The sequence below is a fragment of the Panthera leo genome, chromosome C2, assembly GCF_018350215.1.
Source record: "Panthera leo isolate Ple1 chromosome C2, P.leo_Ple1_pat1.1, whole genome shotgun sequence".
Classification (NCBI taxonomy): domain Eukaryota; kingdom Metazoa; phylum Chordata; class Mammalia; order Carnivora; family Felidae; genus Panthera; species Panthera leo.
In genome coordinates this window covers 140,356,720-140,383,086 of record NC_056687.1, presented here as the reverse complement: position 1 = coordinate 140,383,086, position 26,367 = coordinate 140,356,720, and the positions used below count along the sequence as shown (strand labels likewise).

The 26,367-nt window shown below is 39.1% G+C and overlaps 1 protein-coding gene across 1 annotated transcript in view; it reads left to right on the top strand.

The window, feature by feature from the left end:
* Positions 1–26,367, top strand: part of THRB (thyroid hormone receptor beta) — a 336,813-nt gene that overhangs the window by 88,019 nt on the left and 222,427 nt on the right. The window lies entirely within an intron of this gene.

The window sequence follows — 26,367 nt, the reverse complement described above, 5'->3', positions numbered from 1 at the left end:
CAACGAAATATGACCTGCTAAATCTTGACTTATTTCCCATCACCAGAATACTTTAGAAGGTCTATCCCCTTAACAAATGATCATCCAAGAAATGGTATCAACTGCTCTAAAAATTAAAAATTGCTGTAACCATAGGAAACAAAAACAGTTGACTTTGGGGTGTTTCTTCACTTTCTCACTGGTTCCCAGTAATTGCCTTAGTTCCAATTACATGCAATATAGGTCTACTCCTAGATTCTGATTTCCCAAGAAAGGTCCAAAAGTGTTAAAACAACAGTAGAACGGGTCATAGATTTTTATAAACTGTGAGTCAAGTGGTCCTAGGTTTATGTCTCCTCCCCACCAGCTTCTCATTTGTGATCTTGGGTGAATGCAACCTCTTTAAACTTCATGCTCAGCATTTTATTAAGGTGCGATAATCACAGCACCTATCTTTTAGGGTTGTTGCAAGGATTAAATCAATTTATTTACTCATTCCAAAATTATTTCTCAAGTGCTAGCTATGTGCCTGGCATTTTCTAGGCACTAGGGATATAGAAATGAACAAAATAGGAAAGAACCTGTGCTTTCATGAAGCATACATTCCAGGGGATAATGGAAAGTTAAAAAAAAAAAAAAAAGAAAAGACAGAAAGCAAAAAATCAGTTGAGCAAAACACTGTATGTGAGAAGGCGATATGTGCAATTCAGAGAATGAAAGAAAAGGGGGTGATGTTGGAGTGGGGGTGCAATTGTAGAAAGACTGGACTCAGCAGGCCTCACTAAGGTGGTGGGAATGAAGCTTGCTATTTGGGACAGGAGAGTTTCTGACCTCGGGCACACACGTGCTTCATGTTTGAGGAACAGAAGTTTCTGGAGCCTAGAGGGGACGGACAGAGAGATAATGAGTAGGGAAGGGAAATGGGCAGTTGATGGATGGAGGGCTTGACAGGGTGTGGAAGGAATTTTGTCTCTTGCACTTTGTAGAATGGGAGCCACTGAAAGGCTTTAGAAGAGGAGCACTAGATCTGGTTTGTCGTCTATAAAGTTTTTTTTTTAATTTTTCTGAATGTTTATTTATTTTTGAGAGACAGAGAGAGAGAGAGAGAGAGAGACAGAACACAAGTGGGGGAGGGGCAGAGAGAGACACACAGAATCCGAAGCAGGCTCCAGGCTCTGAGCTGTCAGCACAGACCCCAATGCGGGGCTCAAACCCACGAACCAACCGTGGGATCATGACCTGAGCCGAAGTCAGAGGCTTAAACCGACTGAGCCACCCAGGCCTCCCTGGCTTCCTTTTAAAAGAATCAGTGTGGTTGCTGCGTTGAGAATGAATGGGATACAACATGTAAGATATTTGGCACAGGGCATGGCCCAGCGTAAGCCTTTGGTAATTATCGCTGCTACTGTTGTTAGTGATGATAATACCATCATTGTCATTATCACCATCATCGTCATCGTTATTGATTTTGATACTGATGGCTGCCTCTGACTCCTTAATCACCATGAGACAAACGCAATGACATGGGCTGCTGGTATTAGATTTGGGTCCTTCTATCCCCTTGCACCCGAATTACATCAACAAATTCAACAACTGGGGCATGCGCGGAACTTCCTTAGCTATGTGGCTCAAATCCCCAGTACCTCAACTACCCGGCTGTGGCTTCAGGGAAACCCTCTCTCTCTATTGGTGCAGGCAAATGAGTTCAGACATAAGGAGTCATAGGTGGTATGAAAACCAGACAGAAGACTTTTCTCCTCTCCATGATACTTCCTTTACACACCTTTATTTCTGGTCCGCACTTTTCTTCCTGAGTCTCCATGTCTTGTTTTTCCTTCATCACTAAACGGTGCTCAGGCAGTGGGTGGAAATCATGACAATAGTGCCCTGTCCTTACACAGTACCTTTCTTTCCGTAACCTCAGAATGCCTTCTGCCCCCTCTTGTTGCTACACATTCCCTGGTTCTGGTGGCACATCCATGCATTGGATAGAACACTAAACTGGGCACAGATTATTATTCTGCAAGGCTTGACAATGTCCAGTTTGGGCTATGCATTATATACATTGACAGAAATGATACAGGGACCCTTTTATAAGCTAGAATTGGTTGTGCGATGATTGTAGCTTGTTTCTTCCAAGGCATCGGTAGTGGTGGCATTTATAATAATCAGACTTCGAGGGAGTCATGGAGCTCCAAGTAAATTACCTTAAATCTGTTGAACATGTTATGTCCCTTAATAGGCACACACTTACAGACAGGTGTGCACACAAATATGCCCCCCTCACACACACAAGCAACCTGCAGATGTGATTTATTTTACTTGCACACAGTTTTTTCAAAAATCTAGTTTGGTTGACAATATTTATTATAAAAATCTGGGTTTTAAGTTTTTTCTTAAAAAATCAGAACATTTGGCACTCCTCCACCCAAATTTCTCCATAGCAACCATCATCTGGAGCTGTGGGAGCCAACCCGATGGTGTTCAACCTTGACTGCACAATAGAATCACGAGGCCCTTTTTCAAAAATACTGATGCCCCAGCCCCACAGCAGACCAAATAAAGCACCGTTTTCAATAACAACAATGGCCAATGCTGATGGAGTACATATTTTGTGCAAGAAACTACCCTGGAAAGAGAGCTGATATAAAAAGTATATTCATGTTGGAGACATCGAACATGTATAAAAATGATGATAAACAGGTATGCAAGATATGAGATATGCTTTGTATCAATGAGCTTTGTATCTAACTTTGCTGAATATTAGGACCGCATGAAGAGCTCTGAAAAATCCTAATGCCAAAGGTGTCCCCCAGACCAACTAAATTGGAACTGAGAAAGGAGAAAGGAACTCAGAAATCAGTATTTTTTAAAGCTCCCTCATGGGATTCCAGTATGCAAGATCATTGCAGAGCCGAGGAAAAGAGCTGTGCTTCTCAGACTTTAAGAGGGGTGTATATCACCTGGGGCTCTTGAGGCACGAGGTCTGGGTTGGGGCTCAAGGTTCTAACAAGTGCCCAGGTGATGCTGATGTCTTTGGTAAGGGGGACACATTTTGTGCCCCAAGGATGTAGGGAGCAAGGTACTGCATTTTAGCTTTCTGACCCTTGCACAGTTCAGTTCATCACTGAGCAGTAGTGTTCTTGGTTAGAATATGGTCATAACAGTTCCCGCCTTTGAAGTGCTGTTGGGGCTCAGCGATAATAAACATGTGTGAAGTACCCAGTACAGTAGATGTTCAGTATATCTTGCTGTGATCACTGGGATTTAGAAAAGAAGGGGATGATTGAGGAAGGCGTGCAGGGAATTATCAGGGCCTGTGTTTAGGGGGTCTTTGAAATAAGGTCATCCATCGATAAAAAGAACAGCCAGCCTGACGTTCCTTGGAATGACTGGTTGAGCTTCACTATTAATCCTCAAATAATGTACTGTACATTTTCATCTCCTTTCTGCCTTTGCCCAAAGTTGCTACTAAACAAGTTTTTAAAAATTGACAAATCAGAGTTGACTTTCTCTGCTCCTGCCACCCTCTGGTAGAGACACAAGCAAGTTGTACAGTGGTCAGGAAGGGGAGGCAGAAAGAACGGATGAAGAAAGCCAGTCACACTGAGGGCGTGGCTGTCCCCTTCTACGCTGGCACAAAATGCAACTCAACTGAAAATTTCATTTCCAAAATGAAACACTTTCCAGTTCTGTATCCTGTCATTGCTTCCAGAGGTAGACACGGTGGAAGGAGAAAGAATATTGCAGCAAAGTCATAAGTGATTAAACTAATATGAGAAAACAGTCCAGCTTTCTATTAACATAAGATACAGTGGTTTTAAAAAAAAAAGGGCCATTGGGGCGCCTGGGTGGCGCAGTCGGTTGAGCGTCCGACTTCAGCCAGGTCACGATCTCGCGGTCCGTGAGTTCGGGCCCCGCGTCGGGCTCTGGGCTGATGGCTCAGAGCCTGGAGCCTGTTTCCGATTCTGTGTCTCCCTCTCTCTCTGCCCCTCCCCCGTTCATGCTCTGTCTCTCTCTGTCCCAAAAATAAATAAAAAACGTTGAAAAAAAAAATTTAAAAAAAATTAAAAAAAGGGCCACAAATTCTTTGACCTTCTCCCAACAAGAGGTGGGGTATGTCTGGGTGGGCTTAAATTCTCCCCTGAGAATGTGGGTGGACTTGTGACCACTCTGACCAATCGTGTATGGTAGAAGAGACACTGTGTGACTTCTGAGGCCTTGCAGAATACAAAAAGCCATGCAGCTTCCTCTTTGTTCTCTGGAAGATGTGCTCTCTGGTCCTGAGCCACCCTCTAAGAATTCCAGCTACTCAAAGCGGCTCTGCTGGAAAGGCACATCAAGGTACATCGAGGAGATAGCCCCAGCTAGCTCAGCCTTCCTGTCACCCCTGCCAAGATGTCATGCCTGGGAGTGAAGTTATCTTGTACCTCTAGGCCAGCCCAGCCACCAGCTGAATGTCACTGAGTGTCCTCAATTAACAGTACATGAAAGCAGATGAATCAACCAAGACCTGCTTGAATTCTCACCCTACAAAATCGAGAGATGTAATAAAATGGTTGTTGTGTTAAGCCACGAAATTTTGGGGTGGTTTGCTTCACATTAACAGATAACTGGAAAAGAACTAGTTTTAGTTTGGGTGTAAGAATTATCTTAGGGACACCTGGGTGGCTCAGCTGGCTAAGCATCTGATTCTTGATTTTGGTTCAGATCATGATCTCATGGGTTGTGGGATGGAGCCCTGCATCAGGCTCTGCACTGGGCATAGAGCCTGCTTGGAATTCTCTCTCTCCCTCTCCCGGTGCCCCTCCCCCACTCGAGTGTGGGAGCATGCTCCCTCTTTCTCAAAAATAAATAAATAGGTAGATAGATAGATAGAATTGTCTTAATTCTTCCCATTGAAGAAAGTTAAATTTTATTTGTGTGTGTCAAGGAAGTTGAGAGAGAATAAAGAACATTCAAAAGTCAAGAAGGCTGGGTTCTTCTATCAATGTTATTTCTTCCTAAATTAATCTATGAAGTAATCTGACCCCAATAAAATGGCAAGAGGATTTTTTTGGAGGGAGGTTTGACTGGTTTGGCGGTTTTCTGATGTTCTTACGGAAAGACAACCATGTGAGAATTGATAGGAAAGTTATGGCAGAAAGAGGACAAAGAGGAGGATCCAGTATTGCTCAGATGTTAAAATACACCATAAAGCAAAAGGAATTAAGATAAATTAGTACCAACGCAGGAAAAGGTAGGCAAATTAGGAGAACAGAATCGAGACCAGATATAGATGTAAGTATTTATGGGAATTTGGTATCGGATAAAGATAGCATTCAGAACAATCAGAAGAATATGGATTACTCTTTAATTAATGTTGGGTCAACTGGCTCACTACTGGGGAAAAAATAACAACGTTGAATACATAGTCGCTACTTACGCCAAAATAAATTTCAAATGAATCAAAGATTCCAGTGTAAAAACAATCCATGAAAGTACCAGACAGGTTTTTAAAAGTAACTCTAGAGTGCATAAAGCCTTTCTAAGCAAGACACAAAACTCAAAAGCCATAAAAGACAGATACATTATGTTTGAGTCTATAATAATTAAACATTTCTTTAAATGAAAAAAACAATTCATCAGCAAAGTCAAATAACAAACACCACTCTGGAAAATATAGTAGTGACACAAGTGAAAAATGAAGGCTCATTTAATTACTCTATAAAGAACTCTTATGAATCAATAAGAAAAAAGCCAATAATCCAACAGTAAAACGTGCAAAGCTTTCATTCATTTATTCGTCATGTATTTACTGAGCCCCTACCAGGAGCCGCTGCTGTCTGTGCTAAGGATACACTTATGAATAAATGAATTTCTGTACCCATGGGGCTTCCATTCTAGTAGGCTGATACAAATGACAAAAAAAATGAACCAGCAAATATATCCCATTTCAGGTAGTGATTAAATGAGGCAAAGGAAACTAAAGAAAGCGAGAGAGGATAAAAATGAGGGGAAGCAGGGGTGCCTGGCTGGCTTAGTCTAAAGAATATGCGACTCTTGATCTCATAGTCATGTGTCCAAGCCCCACTTTGGGTGTAGAGATTACTTAAATAAATAAATAATCTTTAAAAAAAATAAAAAGAATGAGGGGTAGTTGCTAAAATAGGAAGTTTTTAGAAAAAGAAACAAATGGGGGCTCCTGGGTGGCTCAGTCAGTCAAGTGTCCAACTTGGGCTCAGGTCATGATCTCTCAGTTCATGAGTTCAAGCCCCATGTTGGGATCTGTGCTGACAGCTCAGAGCCTGGAGCCTACTTTGGATTCGGATTCTGTGTCTCCCCCTCTCTCTGCCCCTCCCCTGCTTGCACTCTTTGCCTCTCTCTCTCAACAATAAACATTAAAAAAAAATTTTAATGAGCAAGGTAGATGTGTAATATAATCCTTCTGTGAAAATAAAAGATATATAGATATATATACATGTGCATGCAAGGAACATTTCTGGAAGGATAACTCAGGCTTTACTGGTGGTGGTCAACTCCAAGGAGACTCACTTTCCATGGTATACTCTTGAACTTGAAAAACATGTTTAAGCTACACATATGTTCTATATTTATTCTAACAGCAAAAGATACAGGGAGTCCAGTCCTGGCACAAGTTGAAGAATGAGAAAGTCACTTCACCTTTCTGCTACACACTTTCCCCATCAGTAAAAAGAGGAATTTAAGTGACATCATCTCTAAACATTATTTCAGCTCTGAGATTCCAAGCCTGAAAAATTGGTGTTCTTTGTGTATTATTTTCTACTAAGATAAAAAAAAAAATGAAAGCAGCTAGAAGAAAAACAAACTATTAAATTAATTCAAGGATACCAACCCATTTTGTTTGATTTCAATCTTTAAGCCAAGTGCTGCAAAGCAAGTACAAGCTTTATATTTTAGTTAAATTATTGGCAATAAGTCACTGAGAGTAGTAGCTGGATGCCCAAATTCCTTAATATAAAGCTCTATATATTGCCGAAGGATAATTTACTCTATGTCTTTGTGTTCCTATACCCCATTTCCTAAGAACTGTTTTAGGACTGGGGCATTCAGAGGCAGGCTTTGCTGTGAGGCGTCTGACATGAGTTCAGGATAAGGAAAACCTCAAGTACTTCTGTGTTTGTTCTTTCTTGTTTGCATTTTGGATTTATGCCATCATGTCTGATTCTCCCTTCTAATAACTTTTTGACCGTGAAGTCACATTGGGTTGAATTTTTATTGATAATATCATCTTTAAGTGGTAGGGGCAGAGCGATTTATTGTATAATGTTTCAAGTTATTTTGAATGAGTTGTAAAAACTCCTTTTAAGAATTTACCTCAACAATAGTCATAGCTTGAAGGTGCTTGCATAACAAGCAAGAAAAGAATGCCTGTTTCACATCCCTCTGGAAGTTGGGGATGGGGCATTGAAGGACCTTTGGTGGACAGCTGGCCGCCGTTTCTGGAGCTTAAATTCTACTTCTCACCTACTTGCCATGGTACCTTGGGAAAGTTATGTGGTCATGCTGAGACTCAGTTTTCTCATCTTGAAAATGGGCCTAATAATACCTCACTTCTCTGGTTGAAGGTGCTAAAATAGCACGCTCCTAAAAACCATGGTCTTTGAGAAGCAGGCTAGCAGCCTCAGCACCTTCTTGTTAGAAACACAGAATCTCCGGCTCCACTTAGACCTCCTGAGTTCAAATCTGAATCTTAACGAGATCCTACATAGCCTAGATTAACTGGGATTTAAATTATTGATTAAAATAAGGCTTTTTGACATGACTCTGGATTTCAAAATGGATTAACTCTCAAGTCCAGGTTTTCATCTTTGCCACATTTCCAGTTCTCTGACCGGTTAACCTGCAGTTAATCATAGTCAAGGGGAACAATTTAGGGGCATCCGGATTGGCTCAGTTGGTTAAGTGTTCAACTCTTGATTTTGGTTCATGTCATGACCTCATAGTTGGTGGGATCCAGCCCCACACCGGGCTCTGCATTGATAGTGATCCCCTTGGGATCCTCTCTCTCCCTCTCTTTCTGCCCCTCCCCCACTCTCTCTCTCAAACTAAATAATAAATATTTTTAAAATATCTTCTAAAATAAGAGCGTTTTATTTCCATAAGGCATCACTTAGAGAATTATCTGCATACAGGTTACAAAAATGCACCAACAAATGCATCCCATTCTAAACAAACCCTCTGAACAAGCCTGCCAAAGGGGTCAGATTATATTGATCTTTCAGCATGCTAGAGAGTTGCCCTAAAGTAGGAAGGTCTAGGACACAGGCCTGGAGAAGCCCTTCGGATCATAGACTGCTGGGACAGATGTCATCAGAGTTCTATCTTCAAACCAAGTATCAAATGCAAACAAACAAACAAATAAGTTACGAGAAACACCAACATTCCCCTCATCCCAGAAAGCAGCAATGTCAGTCGCAAGGCTAAAGTGTAGGAGTTTCCGAATAAGACTGCTGTCAACATTATAATTGCTGAGATTATAGAAGCTCCCTCAAATCCCCCAAGCTGCCCTGGTGTGTGTGTGTGTGTGTGTGTGTGTGTGTGCGTGTGTGTGTTGTGCACATCCTTTCTCCCTCCAGTCGAATGGACCGAGCTTCAGTTCCCAGTCAGGGTCAGGTTTATCCCAATTGGCTCTACTCTCTGATAGGGCTGGTGATGAACTCCAGAGCAGAGAAAATGGTACCACGATCTCTGTTTCCCACCTTGCTGTCTTGTTTTTCCCTCACTCCTAAATGCATCAGCACCATTTCCTAAGAACAAGGCCAGTCTCTTACATAATCACAGTATAGTTATTAGACCTAAGAAATTCAACAATGATACGATACTACCAGTCCACATTCCATATTCAAATTTTGTCCAATTGTCCAATAATCTTTTTTTAATTTTCCTTTTTTTTGAGAGAGAGCCCAAGTGGGAAAGAGGGGCAGAGGGAGGGAGAGAGGGAATCTCAAGCAGGCTCCATGCTCAGCACAGAGCCCAACACGAGGCTTGATCCTACGACACTGGCATCATGACCTGAGCCGAAATCAAGCATCGGACACTTAACCGACTGAGCCACTCAGGCGCCCCCTGAAAATATTCTTGATAGCAATTTTTCCCAGTTGGGATCCATTCCACAATATCATGTTGCATGTAGTTTTCATGTCTTCTTAGGCTTCTCTATTCTGAAACAGTTCCTCAGCCTTACTTTATGTTTCTTGACCTTGACATTTTTGGAGGGTATAGGTCAGTTATTTTGTAGAATATCTCTCTGCTTGGATTTCTGATGGTTCCACAATATTGGATTCAGGAGATGTATTTTTGGGAGAGAGGAATACCACAGTAGCGATCTTGTGTCCTCCTCAGTGAGTCATATCAGGAGACACGTGATGTCAGTTTATTCCAGTATTGGTGATGTTCGTTTTGATCACTTGATTAAGGCGCAAATATCTTGGAACTATACAAATACCATTTTCCTCCTCAAATTTTTACCCACCAGTATTAGCATCCAGTGATGGTTTTCCAACTCTATCATTCCTTCTGTGTTTATTAGTTGTCATTCTACTCTCAAGAAGAGCTTTCACTTTTCTCCTATTTGTTTATTTATCCATGTATTTATTTCTATCAGTATGGACTTACGGAGAGATTCCTGACCCTTATATCATGAGCCTTCTGTGATCTCTCCTGCCATTCCCGAATCACTGAGAACCACCCAGCGTCTCCATGTGGTGTGCTTGGACCTGCCTGGAGTGGGGACGTGGGGGGCTAGGTGAGCATGAAAGTCTTCACAGCCTCAGGGATTTGTAATCTTATTCCCAAACCAAAGTCCTTATCTAAACTGAACATTTGGCCTTCACTTTTACTCACAGGTTGGCACTGTAATCCTTTCTCAGAGAGCAGAAACCCAGACAGACCACATCTTTAAGCCCCTCTTCCCTTCCACTGAGGCTCCCCTCTCAGGGTAGTTCTCTCAACACCCCAAATTTCAGTGCCAACCACAGTAGTAAAATAGGCTATGGGCTGGAAGATGTTCCAATATGTTGAGAAAGTTTACCTTCCCATTATAAAGCAGGAAACCCAGTGAGTGAATCCTAGTGGCTCTTTATGCTTTATGTGTTTTTCCAAAGTAAACGTGTTTCCTTTCAATTTGCGATAGCATCTGAAGTTCCTTTAAAACTTTCTATTTAGAAACTTTGAGAGCAGGGCATAGCACTGCCCTATTGTAGGTGGCATACCCATCCACGTTACTGAGAAATCATTTTTTAAAATTTAGCCAAGTTTAGCAAGGGATTTCAGCAGCCTCATTGCCAAAGTCTCAGTATTTATAATAATTTGCTACATGGACTTGCTTTATTCGAGTTAAGAATTAAAAAAAAAAAACCACCACCAGACTTCTTAATTAAATGCTTGCTAATAGCAAGGTTTAGGAGGGGTCTCTCTTTTCTTTTTTACAATATGGAATTGTCTGTCAAATATATAAAGTCAGAAATAAATGATAAAACAGATTAACCTGTTTTCTTCCCCTCTACATCTGCCATGGCAGCGATGAGCCTTTCGTTGTATACACGTTGACAGGCATGGTTCAGGAAAGTGACAAAGTAGCAAGAAACCACATGAAAAATGAAGGTGCTTTAGCTCGTGCGCTGGGGCTGGCGTGCCTACTAAACTAATTGTGACCACACTATGGTCCTAGCTTGAATGCAGCAGCCTTTCTTTGTACTGCCTTCATTTCCTTTACAAACAGCTACAGAGATTACTCTGTTGCTCACTTTTGCCTGGGGCCAGCTGGGCAACATTAATTGCTGTAGGGCTAGGGAATTATGCCCAGGGAATTCAGAAATGTGTGTGACATTTACATTAACTGGGTGGGCTTTCAGCGACGCCATCTAAAGCTTTCGTGTTATTTATAAACTACAGTTTAAAATGAGTCCAGACAGCCCACGTGGAAAATACATGTATATAAGAAAAAGAAGTTGTTTTCAAACTTGGTCTGCCTTCATGCAGATGTGTCCAGAGGCTAAGAACCATGTTTCACTTTTACTTTGCATACGATTCAGTGATTTATCCAGTGTTCCTGTTCTCTAAGTTAGAAATTTAACTCCTGAAGTTGTCATTAAAGAGAAAATGGACACAGTTACTAGAAATTTATGAATCAATGAATGAACAAACTAGGCTTTATCAAGAACTGAATCATTACATTTTTTACAATAGCTTTTGTTTATCTACTTGTAAAAGCAATCTGTGGAAACTGAGAAACAAAAAAAGATTAATATTCACATCTTGGAATGTTTCTTTGAATCTTTTTCTATGCATATAAAACATACACCTTCATGCTTAAAAAATGGTTGAATTCATATTTTGTTGTGTTCAGTTTTTTGACCTGCTTTTACATTTAACTTGCTATTGTATTTCTAACATTGTGATTTGTAAAGCACTAGCTTTAATGTCTGCGCAATAACTTTTTAGAAGTACTCCCCCCAGTTTGGAACTTACAGACTGCTTCTGCCATATTGTGCCCCTCCACATTACTGGGAAATCACTAGGTAGGCAAATACTTCTGTAGACATCTGTACCTGAAAATTGTAGTCTGTATTTTTGGTTGTTTCCCTGGAAGCATCCATGCTTTCTTAGAGCTAAAGCAGAAACACAGCTTAGGATCCATTTCCTAGAAAAGAAGTCCTCCATTTCAGCCCTGTTAGATTCTTTGTCCTTTGTGACTCTTTTTTGCTAAAGGAATAACCAGTCAGGTTCACATCCCTCTTTAGCCCACATCCTTGTCCTCAGAAGGACAGCATTACCAAATTGGACCACAGTGGTTGGCCCAAACCATGTTTAACTTTCTTTGGGCGTGGAAGATAAGCCAGGATGGCAACTTGCCCAAAAGTGATCCAAGAACATTTTGTAGGGAAGGTTTTGTTCAATAGGACCTGAGAGAATATTTTAAAATAAAAGTTTTATTAAGGTGAAATTTGTTCCTGTGTTAGAAAGATAAGGTTCATTCTTTAATAAACCCAGACTAGCTCCTTCCAACATGTTTGCTTGCTCTCTGTAGACACACAGTCTCAATGACCTGAGAAAGACTTTACACCCTGAAAAGAGAGATAAAGGAAACTCAAGACCATGAACTCCTTTATCACAGTGATGCACATAGATGCTCACACCATTCTTCACTGTCAGTTGCAGAACCCTTTGTTCCTCTTTCAAAAAGCGTCTTTGTGTTTCTCGGAATGAGCTGACGCTCTCTCTCCCAGCTGTCGGAAATGCAAGAGAACTTCGTGGAAAGCAAGAGCATATATGGTCCCCTGTAAGGTTAGAGGTGAGCTCCCGTCACTTAGTCACAGTTGCCATCTGCTCTCATGGGCACTGGTGCCGCAGACATTGTTACTGTGGGGGACAGGAAGTGTCTCTCTTACAGGTATTGAGCTCCCTTTTCCCAAAGAAGCACAACCCGGCACCTTTGGAGGATCTTTTCTCTCCTGGTTTTCCTCTGACTGATTTATAATGTGACTTGAAAGTGTTAAGGACTTGTTCTGGAAAAGATTATGACAACTTATAAAGATACATACACTATAACAGGTTAACATAAATTAGTAAAGAAAAAGAACAGGATGGCAAAGGAAAACAAGGATAGACACTAATGAGCTGTGGACGTTAGGTTAATATGCAAAATGTATGCCATCATGCATCTAATAACGTTTTATTGAATGCCTAATATTTGCCAGGAACTCTGGACATGTTTTTCAAACTTAGTTATAACACATTAATGGTCCATAAATCTATTGAGTAAGTGGTCACAATTTTTAATGCAATAGGATATGAAGACTAGAACAGAGTACAATAGTATATATTAGAAGGCATTGCACAAAGTAAGGGCGTTATTTACTAAAATGTATGTTGCGTATTTATATGTGTGTTTGTGTATTGGGTCAAGATATAAAATGTATTTCTTTTTTTTAATTAATTTATTTTTTAATTTACATCCAAGTTAGTTAGCATATTGTGCAACAATGATTTCAGGAGTAGATTCCTTAATGTCCCTTACCCATTTAGCCCATCCCCTCTCCTCCAACCCCTCCAGCAACTCTGTTTGTTCTCCATATTTAAGATTCTCTTATGTTTTGTCCCCCTCCATATTCTTATGTTCATCTTTTTTGTATCTTAAAGTCATCATATGAGTGAAGTCATATGATATTTGTCTTTCTCTGACTAATTTCACTTAGCATAATACCCTCCAGTTCCATCCACATAGTTGCAAATGGCAAGATTTCATTCTTTTTGATTGCTGGGTAATACTCCATTGTAAATATATACCACATCTTCTTTATCCATTCATCCATCGAAGGACATTTGGGCTCTTTCCATACTTTGGCTATTGTGGATAGTGCTGCTACAAACATTGGGGTGCATGTGTCCCTTCGAAACAGCACACCTGTATCCCTTGGATAAATACCTCATAGTGCAATTGCTGGGTTGTAGGGTAGTTCTATTTTTAGTTTTTTGAGGAACCTCTACACTGTTTTCCAGAGTGGCTGCACCAGTTTGCATTCCCACCAGCAGTGCAAAAGAGATCCGCTTTCTCCACATCCTGGCCAACATCTGTGGTTGCCTGAGTTGTTAATGTTAGCCATTCTGACAGGTGTGAGGTGGTATCTCATTGTGGTTTTGGTTTGTATTTCTCTGATGATGAGTGATGTTGAGCATGTAAAATGTATTTCTTATTGTGGTCATAGTAAAAGAAAATCTGAAAAGCACTGCCCGAAAGGTATGCACATTTTTAGGGCTGGGTTTTCTAGAAACCACGGAGAGGAAAGAAAACGTTAATTACACATTTTTGCTGCTCATCTCCTATGAGGAAAACAATTTGCCCTGTTCTTCACAAAGAGAAAAAGTGAGTAACATACTAAACAAATTCTTTACAGAAAACCCTGATAACTTAAGACTGTTTCTTTTGGCATCCTCCCTTTCTCCACTCCATTGGTCTACACTCTACAGGATGTCTGAAATTTCCCCTGATGTATGCTTTACATCCTGTCACACTTGCTTACCATGTCTGTCTGTGCCCTTATTAATGCTAAGTAATAAACACACATGTGATATTTTTTTAAGTTTTCACAAATAAACTTATGCTTTGAAGCAGAACACGCATACATTCCATTAAAACATACATTAAAACACACACATACATTCTATTAAAAATGGTGGTCACTTACTAAGATGGTTTCATGGACTATTAATGTGTTGCAATTAATTATACTAATCATCAACATACTGCTTGATAAAATTTCACAAAGTATGTACACCCACATAACCACTAGTGAGATCATGAAATAGAACACTGACAGGAAGGAGACACTCTCCCCATGCCCCTAGCCAAGCTCTCCCCAAAAGGCTAAACTCTCCTGAGTTCTAAAACTAGAACTTGAACTTTATACAAAAGGCTCCTGTAGAACGTATTTCTTGTGTCCGACTTATTTTACTCCATATTATGTTTGTGAAACATTCCGTCACTCTGGATTTACATTCCATTGTTATGTGTATTTTAATTTTTATCCATTCAACTATGATAAGCATTTTAATTTTTTCCAGCCTTTGGCTATAAAGAAAAGTACAGCTCTGAACGTTTTTGTATAGGTTATTACTGAACATGCATACAGACTTGCATTGGCTTTGAGGATGGGATTGCTGCTTCATAACCATCTATTCAGTTTCAGGAGATACTGTCAAACAAATTGATTTTATATATATTTTACCACCGGTGTGTAAGACTCCCCATCTCTCCATATCTTCTTCAACACTAAATATTGGCAGTATTTTTTTTTATTTTAGCTATCTGGTGGTGGGTATAGTTATCTCCTTGTTAATTTGCATTTCCTTGATAAATGATGTGGTTGCACACTTTTTTTTGCATGCCTGTTTGTACTTGAATATCGTCTTCATGTGAGGATACCAAGCCTTTGGCCATTTTTTATTGGATGACCCTGTCTTTTTCCTAAGGATTTATAGTAGTTCTATATATATTCTGAATATGATTCCTTTGTCAGCCATATCTATTGTGAATACTAGTTTGCACTTTTCATTCTCATAATGGTGAACAGAAATTCCTAACTTTAATCTAATTACCTATTTTTCCTTTATTGTTGTCCATTTCCATTTTTGTTCATTTCTTTTTTATTTATCTCTTTTTTCCGTTATCGATAGCGGTTTTTGTGTCCTGTTTAAGAACACTTTGTTACCTAAACATCATTAATATATTTACCTATGTTACATTCAGACCAATAATCTACCTGGAATTGATGTTTTTGTGTCATATGAAGTCAATGATACTACCCTCTATTTATTCGAAGCCACCCCTTTCTTGCTGCAGTGCAGTATCACCTTTAATGATCAATGATAATATATGAATGGGCCTGTTTCTAGACTTTCTCTTGAGTTCTTTTGATCTATTTGTTTATCCTTGTGTCAGTGGCATGCTATGTTAATTAACGGAGATTTATCATACTACTGCTGGTAGTATTAAGTCTTCTCATCTTCCTTTTTCAATATTGCCTTCTTGACTCATTGCTTTGCCACATAAATTTTGGAATTAGTTTACCAACTTCCACTAAAAAGTACTTCTGTCATTTTGATAGGGATTCTCCTTAACTAATTTGAGGAGAACTGATACCTTTAAAAAATTAATTCTTCCAATCTGGGATCATGTTTTCCCACCTTCTTTTTTATTTTCAGTAAGCCTGTGTAGTTTTCTGTGTAGAGGTCTCTCGTATCTTTTTCTTTTTAGATTTACTTTTTAGATATTTTATATTTTTATGCTAAGATAAATGTTATAGTTTACTGAATTTTCTAATTGTTTGTTGTTGCTATACAGCAATCCAATTGAATTTTATATGTTGATCTTTTTTTTTTTCTTTTAAGTTTATTTATTTTTGAGGGAGAGGGAGAGCACAAGCAGGGGAGGGCCAGAAAGAGAGAGAGAGAAGGAGAGGCACAGAATCTGAAGCAGGCTTCAGGCTCTGAGCTGTCAGCCCAGAGCCTGACACAGGGCTTGAACTCATGAACCGTGAGATCATGACCTGAGCCAAAGTCAGACACTTCACCGACCGAGCCACCCAGGTGCCCTTATATATTGATCTTATACCCAGTGACCTGGTTAACTTCAATTATTAGTTTTCATAATTTCTTTGTAGATATTTTGTATTTTCTCACACAAATTATATCAGAGAATAAACATGATTATATCTCTTTATTTTGGTCTTTTTTTTTTCCTTATTGCAGTGGCTAGGACCTCTAGCATAATATTTAATAAAGATGATTATAGAAGGTGAATGTACCTTTGAATTTTTCCTGGTCTAGGAGCAAAACTTTCAATATTTATCATTAAGATGTTTTTTATAGGTTTTATCAGATTGAGAAAGTTTCCTTCCACTCCTAGTTTGCTGAGAGTTTTTTGTCGTGAATAGATTTGAAAGCAAAAGCTTTTTTCTGCATCCATTGAGATAACCGTATGCTTTTTTCTGTTTTTCTGTTAATAGGATGCTTTAAATTGACTGATTTTCCAATATTAAACCAACATTCTATTTTTAGAATAAATTCCTCTTGCTCATAATGTGGTATCACCTAAAAAACATCTCAGGATTCAGTTTGTTAATATTTTGTTTAGTATTTTTCTCCTAAGTTCATATGGGATATTAATTTGTAAAGTTCTTTCTTATAACATTCTTGTCAGTTATGGGATCAAGGCTAAGCTGACCTCATAAAATGAGTTCGATGTGATGGATTGAGATATAATCCCTCTTTTTCAGTATTATGGATGAACCATGTAAGATTGGTGTGGTATTCCCTTAAGTATGTGGTAAAATTCACCAATAAAGCAGTTCAGGATTGGAGAATTTTTTGTGAGGAAATTTTTAAGTACAAAAGTCAGTTTCTTAAAGGATATGACTATTCACATTTGCATTGTTATTTTCCTATTTGGATAAATAGTTTATTAGTGTTTATCCTTCATCAACATTTTCAAATATTGCCATAAAGTGTTCATATATCCTCTAATCTTTTTAAGATCTGTAGAATCTATGGTGATTTCCCTTTTTAATTTCATATTTGCAATTTTTTGCCTCCTTCTTTCTTTCTTGATTAACCTGGCTACAGGCTTATGGATTTTATTGGTATTTCCCAAGAAGACATTTTTGGCTTGGGTATTTTCTCTATTACATCTGTGCTTTCCATATCGTATTGTCTAATTATTATTTTTTCCTTCTACTTTGTTGACTTTAATTTGGTGTTATTTTTATGACAACGAGATAGATACTTAAGTCATTAATTTTCAGGCTTTCTTTTTTTCTAATAGATACATTTAAGTATATACATTCTCCTCCAAGGACATTATTAGCTGCAGCTTACACATTTTGATATGTCATGTTTTCTTCATATTTCAGTTTATAATATTGCCTAATTTTCATTGTGCTTTACCTTAACCCATGGGGTAATTGGAAGTATATTGTGTAATTTCAAACATATTTGATTTTTTTGTTATTGTCTTATTATTAATTTCTAGCTTAATTCCTCTGTGGTTAGAGAATGTATTCTATATGATTTTTCATCTATGAAATTTTTCCAGACTTGTTTATTGCCCAGAGCATAGTAAATTTTGGTAATTGTTTAATGTGTATTCTGTGCATTCTGTAGTTGTTGGCCATGATGTTCTAAATAGATTATGGCAAATTTATTAATCACATTATCCTAATTCATTTTAAAAAAGAATGTTCTACCAATTCCGAGAGAGGTACCTTGAAATCTCCCACTCAGATTGTGGATTTGGTTACTTTTTTTTTAGTTCTAGCAATGTTGGCTTTACATATTTTGCGACTTGCTTCAGGTGCATTCGGATTTTAGATTTTTTGTCTTCCTATGGATTTTATCATTATGAAATTTTCCTTTTTATCTCTAGCAATATCTCTTATCATTAAGTTTACTGTGTCTGATATTAATATAAGCTATATGTATTGTTCCAATCCTTTTTCTCGTTCAAATTTTGTGTCCTTATATCCAAAGTGTGTCTCACTAAAGCAGCATTTTTTTTAACTTAGTACATGTATATTACTTGAAGTGTCCATTCTATTTGTATTTTATGAAAGTACTGATATATTTGGGTTATAACCTATGATAGTACTATGTGATTTTTTTCCTCCCCAGCTCTTTAGTGTTTCTTTACCTCTCCTTTGTTCCTTTTTCAATTAATGAAATATTTTGTCTCAATTGGCTTGTTAGTCATATATTCTTTTCCTCTCTTTTTTAGTGCTTATACTAGAAATTACAAATTGTATTATTATTTTATTAGAGCATAATACAAATTGTGACTGACCATTTTCCAGAAAATTTTAGAGACTTAGACAGATTTATTGAGGTCTGACTGATATAAAATAAACTAAGTGTATTTAAAATACACAGTTTGGTAGATTTTGACATATGTATGCACTGATAAAACATCACCACAATCAATGTAATTAACATATCTACTACCACCAAAAGTTTCTTTATGCCGCATTTTTATTCCCCAAATGCAGAGCATAACTTTGAGAGCATTTGGAACATACCCATCTTTTCCTGGTCCTCTGTATTAGGTTCAACATGGAACTAAAAAAATATCTTCCAATTTCTTGCACCAGTAAAATAATAACAACACCAGCTAACACTTATATGTGCTTATATGTACCAGGCAGTGCTGTAAGCACATTACATATTTTAGTACTTGATTTATTGATTTTACCCTTCATCACAACTTTATGAATTGGGCATTATTATTCCCATTTTACCATTGAGGAACTGATCTCAGGGCATGATCAAACATGTGCATCCTTTGGCTTGGTGATGATCTTCTACCTGGAGATTCATCAGTGTCTCACTCTTAAGCACAGATGTGTTACTTTCAACCTTTTATTTTATTTATATTTTGGAAAAATTGGGAAATATAGGTGGGCATACAGACTAAAATTGAAATCACCAATACTCCACCCACCCAATGTTTACAACTTCTGGCAATTAATGGTACCCTTTGAGCCTTTTGCCATTATAGGTAACCCCGCATGAACATCTTTGTCACTCTAGCTTTGTATATAGCCATACTCATTTATTTAAGATAAATTCTGAGAAGTAGAATTCCTGAATAAAAGAACCTGAAAAACCTGTGGCTTTTAACGCACGCATTAATGTTTTACTAGTACTGGGTAAGGGTGTGGGGAGGGTGCACAGTAAGCAGATGAATTTCAAGGTGAATGAATGTCAGAGAAGTCACATGGAAGAAAGAATATTCCAATACCAGAGTACGGGCAAGAAAGCCTCGAAAGGATCTTTGATATGATGATTTTGTAGTATTTTTTTTTTCTTTTAGAAAGAGAAAATGGATTTTTCTTCTTTTAATAAATAACTTTCTTCTAGTAGACACCACTGGATTTGGAGACATATAGCCTTTTATTGTTTCTTTCTTTGTTATTACTGTTAATTATGTTGCTCCAATTACAATTGTTCACTCAATCAAAAGAATCGCTACAAAGTTCATTCTGGTATATAATCCGGACTGACAACCTCAATGCCCAGATTCTGCTATTGCTCCTTCATGGGTAGCGGTTTCCCTGCCATGCTTTGTTTGGAGATCCTCCGGGGGTGGTTCTCAGAGTGATGAATGCCATCTTTGTTTAAGAGGGCAGGAGGGAGAATAATCTAATTCTACCAAAGAGAGACAAGAGTAAGCCGATCCTGTGTTTCCATTGCTGTTGGAAAAAGAACAGTAAATGACAGCAAAATTGAATAGCTTGATACTTGCACAGTATAATTTACCCAGCGGAAGAGATGTGTTGAGAAGGAGAGTGAGGATTTGATCTCTGCCTTTCAGTTTGCAGTCATTGTCAACCACGAAGTACAAAAGTTGGCCCAGCAAACCTTGGCTTCATCCAGGAGACTAGGGAGAGAGCCAAGAGATTTTTTTTTCCCCTGCAGTTGCTCAGGGTTGGTCTTTTGTGAATATGTTTACATCGGTGAATAAAGTTAGAGTACTTTAGTCATTTTGCTACAGTAGTGCTTTTCAAACTGTGAATTGTGCCCTATTGGAGAGCAATGAAATCAATTCAGCAGGTCATTACTAACTTCTCTTTAATGAAATAGTATATAACGTAGAATAGAATAAGAGTTGAGTGGAATAGAAAATATCCAAATGCAACACACAAGTAAGAATATTATTTTGTAGAACTTTTGTTTTAGTTAGATATACACGTATACATCTTTATATATGTACATGTGTTCCAGATTAAAACATACTTTTTATTGTGGGTCATGGTCAAATAATTACTGCCAGGAATGTTTACATGTAGAGATGGGGTTTTTTTCTTCGGAGTATTTTTTTAATGTTTTTTAATGTTTATTCATTTTTGAGACACAGAGAGAGAGAGACAGAGCATGACGGGGGAGGGGCAGAGCAGAGAGGGGGAGACACAGAGCCCGAAGTGGGCTCCAACTCATGAACCATGAGGTCATGACCTGCACCGAAGTTGGACGCTTAACCAACTGAACCACCCAGGTGCCCAGACGGAGTATTTTTGTATATAGGCAAATTTCCAAAAGTTGTTTGGCATTGAACAGATAGAACTTTGGGGTTTAGGGTTGAGTGGAGCAGAGAAAGTCTTCATGTTGGCAGGGATAGTAATAATCTTGCTGATCAAAATTCCAAGTAGAAAAAGGGCAAACGGTTTCTCCTTTGCTGTCCTGCCTGCTGCTCCTATGCAGTGTATTCAATAAACTTCTATCTCCTTAAAAAACAAACAAACAGGGGTGCCTGGGTGGCTCAGTCGGTTGAGCGGCCGACCTCGGCTCAGGTCATGATCTTGCAGTCCGTGAGTTCGAGCCCCGCGTCAGGCTCTGTGCTGACAGCTCGGAGCCTGGAGCCTGTTTCGGATTCTGTGTCTCCCTCTCTCTGACCCTCCCCCATTCATGCTCTGTCTCTCTCTGTCTCAAAAATAAATAAACGTTAAAAAAAAAATTTAAAAAAAAAAACAAACAAAAAACTCCAGGTAGAAAAAAATTTGGCTTATCTGAATATTCTTTATTATGGTCCTATATAGAAAGCAACTCTGATAGTGATACCTCTTTTCAAATGTCAGCTAGAAAACACCCCAAGGTGAGAAAACCACCATAGTGCCATTCAAATACCAAGCCAAAGGTCACCAGAGTTTGACAAGAGGATGGCTCATGATAATGCTATATACCTACTTGCCTGTGATTGGAGTTAAGAATTTAACAGTGAAGTTACTAGTAGTTGACTATAATGGCTTATGCTAATTTCAAAACTTCATGATGATAATTTCATAATAAAATAAGTTTTTGTGTATCAAAGGTTTTTTTTGCCCCTCCCAATTCAGCTTTATTTAAATCTGTGTTCATTGCTTTCAATGAACACCAAGTAGACTCATGATCTTGGGTAAGATCTAGCTAGTGGCCTAACTGTATATAAGTTTCCCCGAGTGTGGGAAATATGCGAATGATATGTATACACAGATCATATCAGTATATAATACATTCTGCCAAATATATCCATTCGTTGGTACTTCATCCTTCTGAAATTATATAACAGTCGATACAATGAAAAAAAAAAAACAGTTGCTCTAGAATAAGGCAGTGGGTGCCTAGGGTGCTATTTGAGAAAGATTTGGAGATGGGGTTTGGGCTCAGCAATAAGGAAAGGTTACATTTGATTAGTGATATCTCTGATGAACAGAGGTGGTAACTTGGAAGCATGGACTGCTTTTCTCTGTTTTGTAGGGGGAGGGCAAGGAATAGCAGACAGATACAGCCCAGAGTTAAACCTTTTAGCATCTCTCATTTTATTTCTGTTCATACTCATCTGGATTATTTGTTTAGATAGTCCCTCATAAATGTTTGTCTGTTTACTCCTTCCATTGCCACTGCCACTGTCTCATTTCTTATCTTCATTAAAAGATCTTCATTATAGGAGCTTTCTAGATCTCTTCCTGCTGCTGGTGCTTACAATTTTTTTTTTTTAATTTTGTAACGTTTATTTTTGACAGAGAGAGAGAGAGAGAGAGAGAGAGAGCATGAGTGGAGGAGGGGCAGAGAGACAGGGAGACACAGAATCTGAAGCAGGTTCCAGGCTCCGAGCTGTCAGCACAGAGCCCCACGCGGGGTTCGAACTCACGGACCATGAGGTCATGACCCGAGCCGAAGTCAGATGTTCAACTGACTGAGCCACCCAGGCGCCCCGAGTGCTTACAATTTTTGATAGGGTCGGGGTCATGGGCTCCGCTGAAAGCCATGTGAAAGCTACATACCATCTCTCAAAAAACTGAATGCTTACAGAAACTTCTGCCTTTTGTTCCGGAGGGTTAGGAATTCCCTGAGGTCTACACCTAAGTAATAACCCCTTGTCTAGCAGTCTCCCTCCAATCTCCATCCCTCAAATCTCTATCAGAATAATGTTCCTAACACACAATTTGGATTATGTTACTCTCTGCTTAGAACCATCTAATTTCCTGCCACCTTTAGAACAGAAATCCCATCTGCAGCATTGGAATCCAGGCTTGTTCAGTCTCTCAAATTTGTAGCCCCATCGTCCCCTCCCCACCCCTGCCCCCTCCTCCCAAATACACAACCTTCTAAGCCAAACCAGAATGCCTGCTATTTTCCCCAATACTTCTTACACTTCACTTCCACAGTCGCTCCTACCTGTCCTTCACTTTTACCTAGTCAGGTCATTTCTAACCGTCAAGCCCAGTCTTTCTGCTTCTCAGTATCTTTGTGGATGTAGCCTTCAGCCCTGAGTAACACCTTGTGTAACGTCTTGCACATCGTGGTGCTGTATTTACCCCTGTGCTCTCAAATCCCTCTCTCATATTACTGAGAGGCTGCCCCTGAGGGTTGTGCTTTCTGGGTCCCTGAGTCAGTTGGCCCCCAATTGGATTCAACCCTGGAAATCCCTGGAGGGAGAATGGAAGACTGAAGGAAGAGAGAAGCCAGGGTATTTCTTCCCCACACTCTCTGCCTCAGACGGTATCTTGGATGAAGGCTGTGTCTCTCCTCTAGGGAGACACAGGTCCAACTAGAGACGCCCTCTGAGCTTTTGCTGGGTGACCTTGGCCCCTGTGTTCCAGTATTAACACTCCATTGAACTCCAGGATTTCCTGCAGTCATTCACCTCCTGGATGCCTCCTTCTCCCATTTGCCTTTACATCTTTTCCTTCACCTGCGTAATGAATTTCCTACATTGCAATCCTTCTGTTTAAATACTCAGACCGAGTTCTATTTTCCTGGTTGAACCTTGACTGATACAGCTGACATTTTGTGGATATTTGCTGAATATTAATAACTTAATTTTAAACTGTCTTCTATGGGGGCACCTATGGGTTTTTTTTGAGTGAACCAGGCAAATGTCCTGGTCAGCTATCTAGTACCCACTAGCATTGAATGGGGTTGCTTGGCATAGTAACAAATTACCTCAAAATTCAATGGTTAGAAACAGTTGGCATTTATAAGTTTGTGGGTCTGAGCTGAGTTTCAGTTGGCTGGGTGGTTCTTCAGCTTCCGGCTGGGTCCACTCCTGCATAGGTGGCAGCTCTGGGTCAGCTGGATGGTTCCGCTCATCTTGCCTGGGCTCTCGTATTTCTGCAACTTGACTAGTCTAGGTTGATCCAGCATAGCCTCGGCAGGGACGACTGATGCGAGTCAACTTCATTCCATGTTTCTCAACCATGACAGACTAGCTGAGGCATCTTCTCATGGCCATGACAGAGGAGCAAGAGAAAACACAGAAACAAAGCAAGAGCGTTTTCATACTTCTACAAGCAGCACACCTGCTAACATTCCACTGGCCAGAGCAAGTCACATGACCAAAGCCAGAATCAAAGGGGACAGGAAGGTAGATACAGCCTCCTTAGTGCAAAGTTACAAAAGGGTAGGTACATGGAGGGGTGAAGAATGTTGGCCATAATGCAATATAGTCTATCTCAGACTTCATAAGGTTTGATGGGAGACCTGAGGCTAAAGAGGTAGATAGACAGACAGATGGATAGATGATGTCAATTTTTTGCCATATTAACCCTTTTAAAATAAAAACTTTGCCATAAAGTACAATTGTATATTTGCTCATTTGTTCTGTAGAGCTCATTTGTACATAGTTAGTGACTGAAAAAAAAGAGCCATTTATAAATAACATATTAATAAACCAAGTATATAAATAAAGGAACTTTATTTATCTTTAACCTTGAATTTTCATTAATAGGAGCAGTCACGGGAAATTGTGCCAACCTCACCTCAGGTCACATGGCTCAACAAAATGAACTGTTTCATGCCTAGAAATAAATATATTCCAAATATAAATATGAATCAGTTATAAAACAGATTCTTTTGAAAATACAAAACAACCACACTGTTAATATATTTGTGTCCCAATTAAAAATGTGTAAAGAACACACATTCTAGGCTAAAGTTGTCCCAGGGAGTGATTCTCATTTTTGCTTTGAATCTTACGTAAACAAACCAGGCAGGCTCCTTTGAGCCATGAGCAAAGTCATGGCCCCCAGGTTTCTAAAGAGAAGAAGAATGAAAAATGGGTATGTTTAAGTTGGAAAGGTCTGGGGCTTGACCTTGCTACTTTAAATTTCCTTCATCACTAAGAAATCACTTTGAATTTGTTTCCTTGGAGTACTCTAATTTGGTTTGTTCTTGGTTTGAGGCATACCATAAGAGGAATACTGTCTGTTTGTATTACAGCAAAATTTCGAAGCCACCGCAGGCACACTGTTTTTCAATTTTCTTTTCTGCAGTTGTATCTTAAAACCTGGGCCTGTTCTTAGTACTTCAGAATGAGGTCCATGACATCTTCCTACCTGGATGAGATTCCTAGCCAACTGCTTCTTCACTGTTTGACTTTGGGCAAAAATTGTAAACCTTTCTGTGCCTCTCCTTTCCTCATCTGTAAAATGAGCTTATTAATAATACCAACCTCATATGATCATTGGGAGGATTAAACTAAGTGAAATTAGGTAAAAGATTAGCACAACCCAGCCCACAAAATGTGCTGAATAAAGGTTATGTATAAAATGCTTATTATTATGAATCATTATGTGAGAATTTTTAGGTTGTTTTCACAGAGTCAGGTTCACATATATTCTTTAAAATCAAAATCAGAATTACACCTTCAAAAAAAAAAACGAAGTCCAGTATTATTTTCATACAAAAGGCACTGTTTGTTTTTAAATATCAGTGTCAAGGGGAGTGTGTCTGTTTACTCATGTTCACCATAAAGCCACAACAGTTACAAACACTGGCTTCTTCCTGGCCTTGTCAGTTTATTCTTTGAGAAAGCTTTAAGAGTATGCTTCTTAAAAATATCTTGGTATTTAGCCTCACTCACACTGTCAGATCTTCTGATTTTCCAGCAAACAATGAGGCGATATTGATGGCTTGGGATTTAAAGTGTATGATGAGAGCACTGGACAGAGACTATGAAAATAGATAAATACAACCCCAAAGTCTTCCGAAATACAACCCAATGTCTTCCGTCGTTTTAAAAAGAAGGGAAATTAACCATAAGCAAATCAATTTTTAACATTTTTGTTTTTCCTCTTATCACACCGAGTGTCCCTTCTGCATGGAGTCATAGAGTAGAGGAGCTAGTGTTAAAACAAGACGCACCAGGGGCGCCTAGGTGGCGCAGTCGGTTAAGCGTCTGATTCAGCCAGGTCACGATCTCGCGGTCCGTGAGTTCGAGCCCCGCGTCAGGCTCTGGGCTGATGGCTCGGAGCCTGGAGCCTGTTTCCGATTCTGTGTCTCCCTCTCTCTCTGCCCCTCCCCCGTTCATGCTCTGTCTCTCTCTGTCCCAAAAATAAATAAAAAACGTTGAAAAAAAAAATTTAAAAAAAAAAAAAAAAACAAGACGCACCAGAATCTCCAGGAGCTCAGAATCCATCACAGAGGAAATGCACCTATATGCACATGTATATGCACACCCACACACACCCAACAATCATTTTAATGACATGATGAGTGCTTTTATGGTGCCATAAATGTGGGATATGAAAAGAAATGAGTGAGCACATATTCATCCAATGTGGCAGCTACAGGGAATGTTAGAGACCAACATGGTTATGTTCACACATATACAATGTTGAGTCAAAAATGTGGAAGGATAGATACACATGCAGAGATTCCTATCATCTACGATGATATGCACAAACACTGCTCATTGTTCTGGATACACATATTGTATGTAAATGCGAAAAAAAAAAAAAAAGGGTGGACTAGAAAAACACAAATTCGTGGTCTGGCCTTCAAGCGGGGTTATCAAGGTTACATCTATGATCTCTATTTTTTAATTTAAAAAAAAAGAAG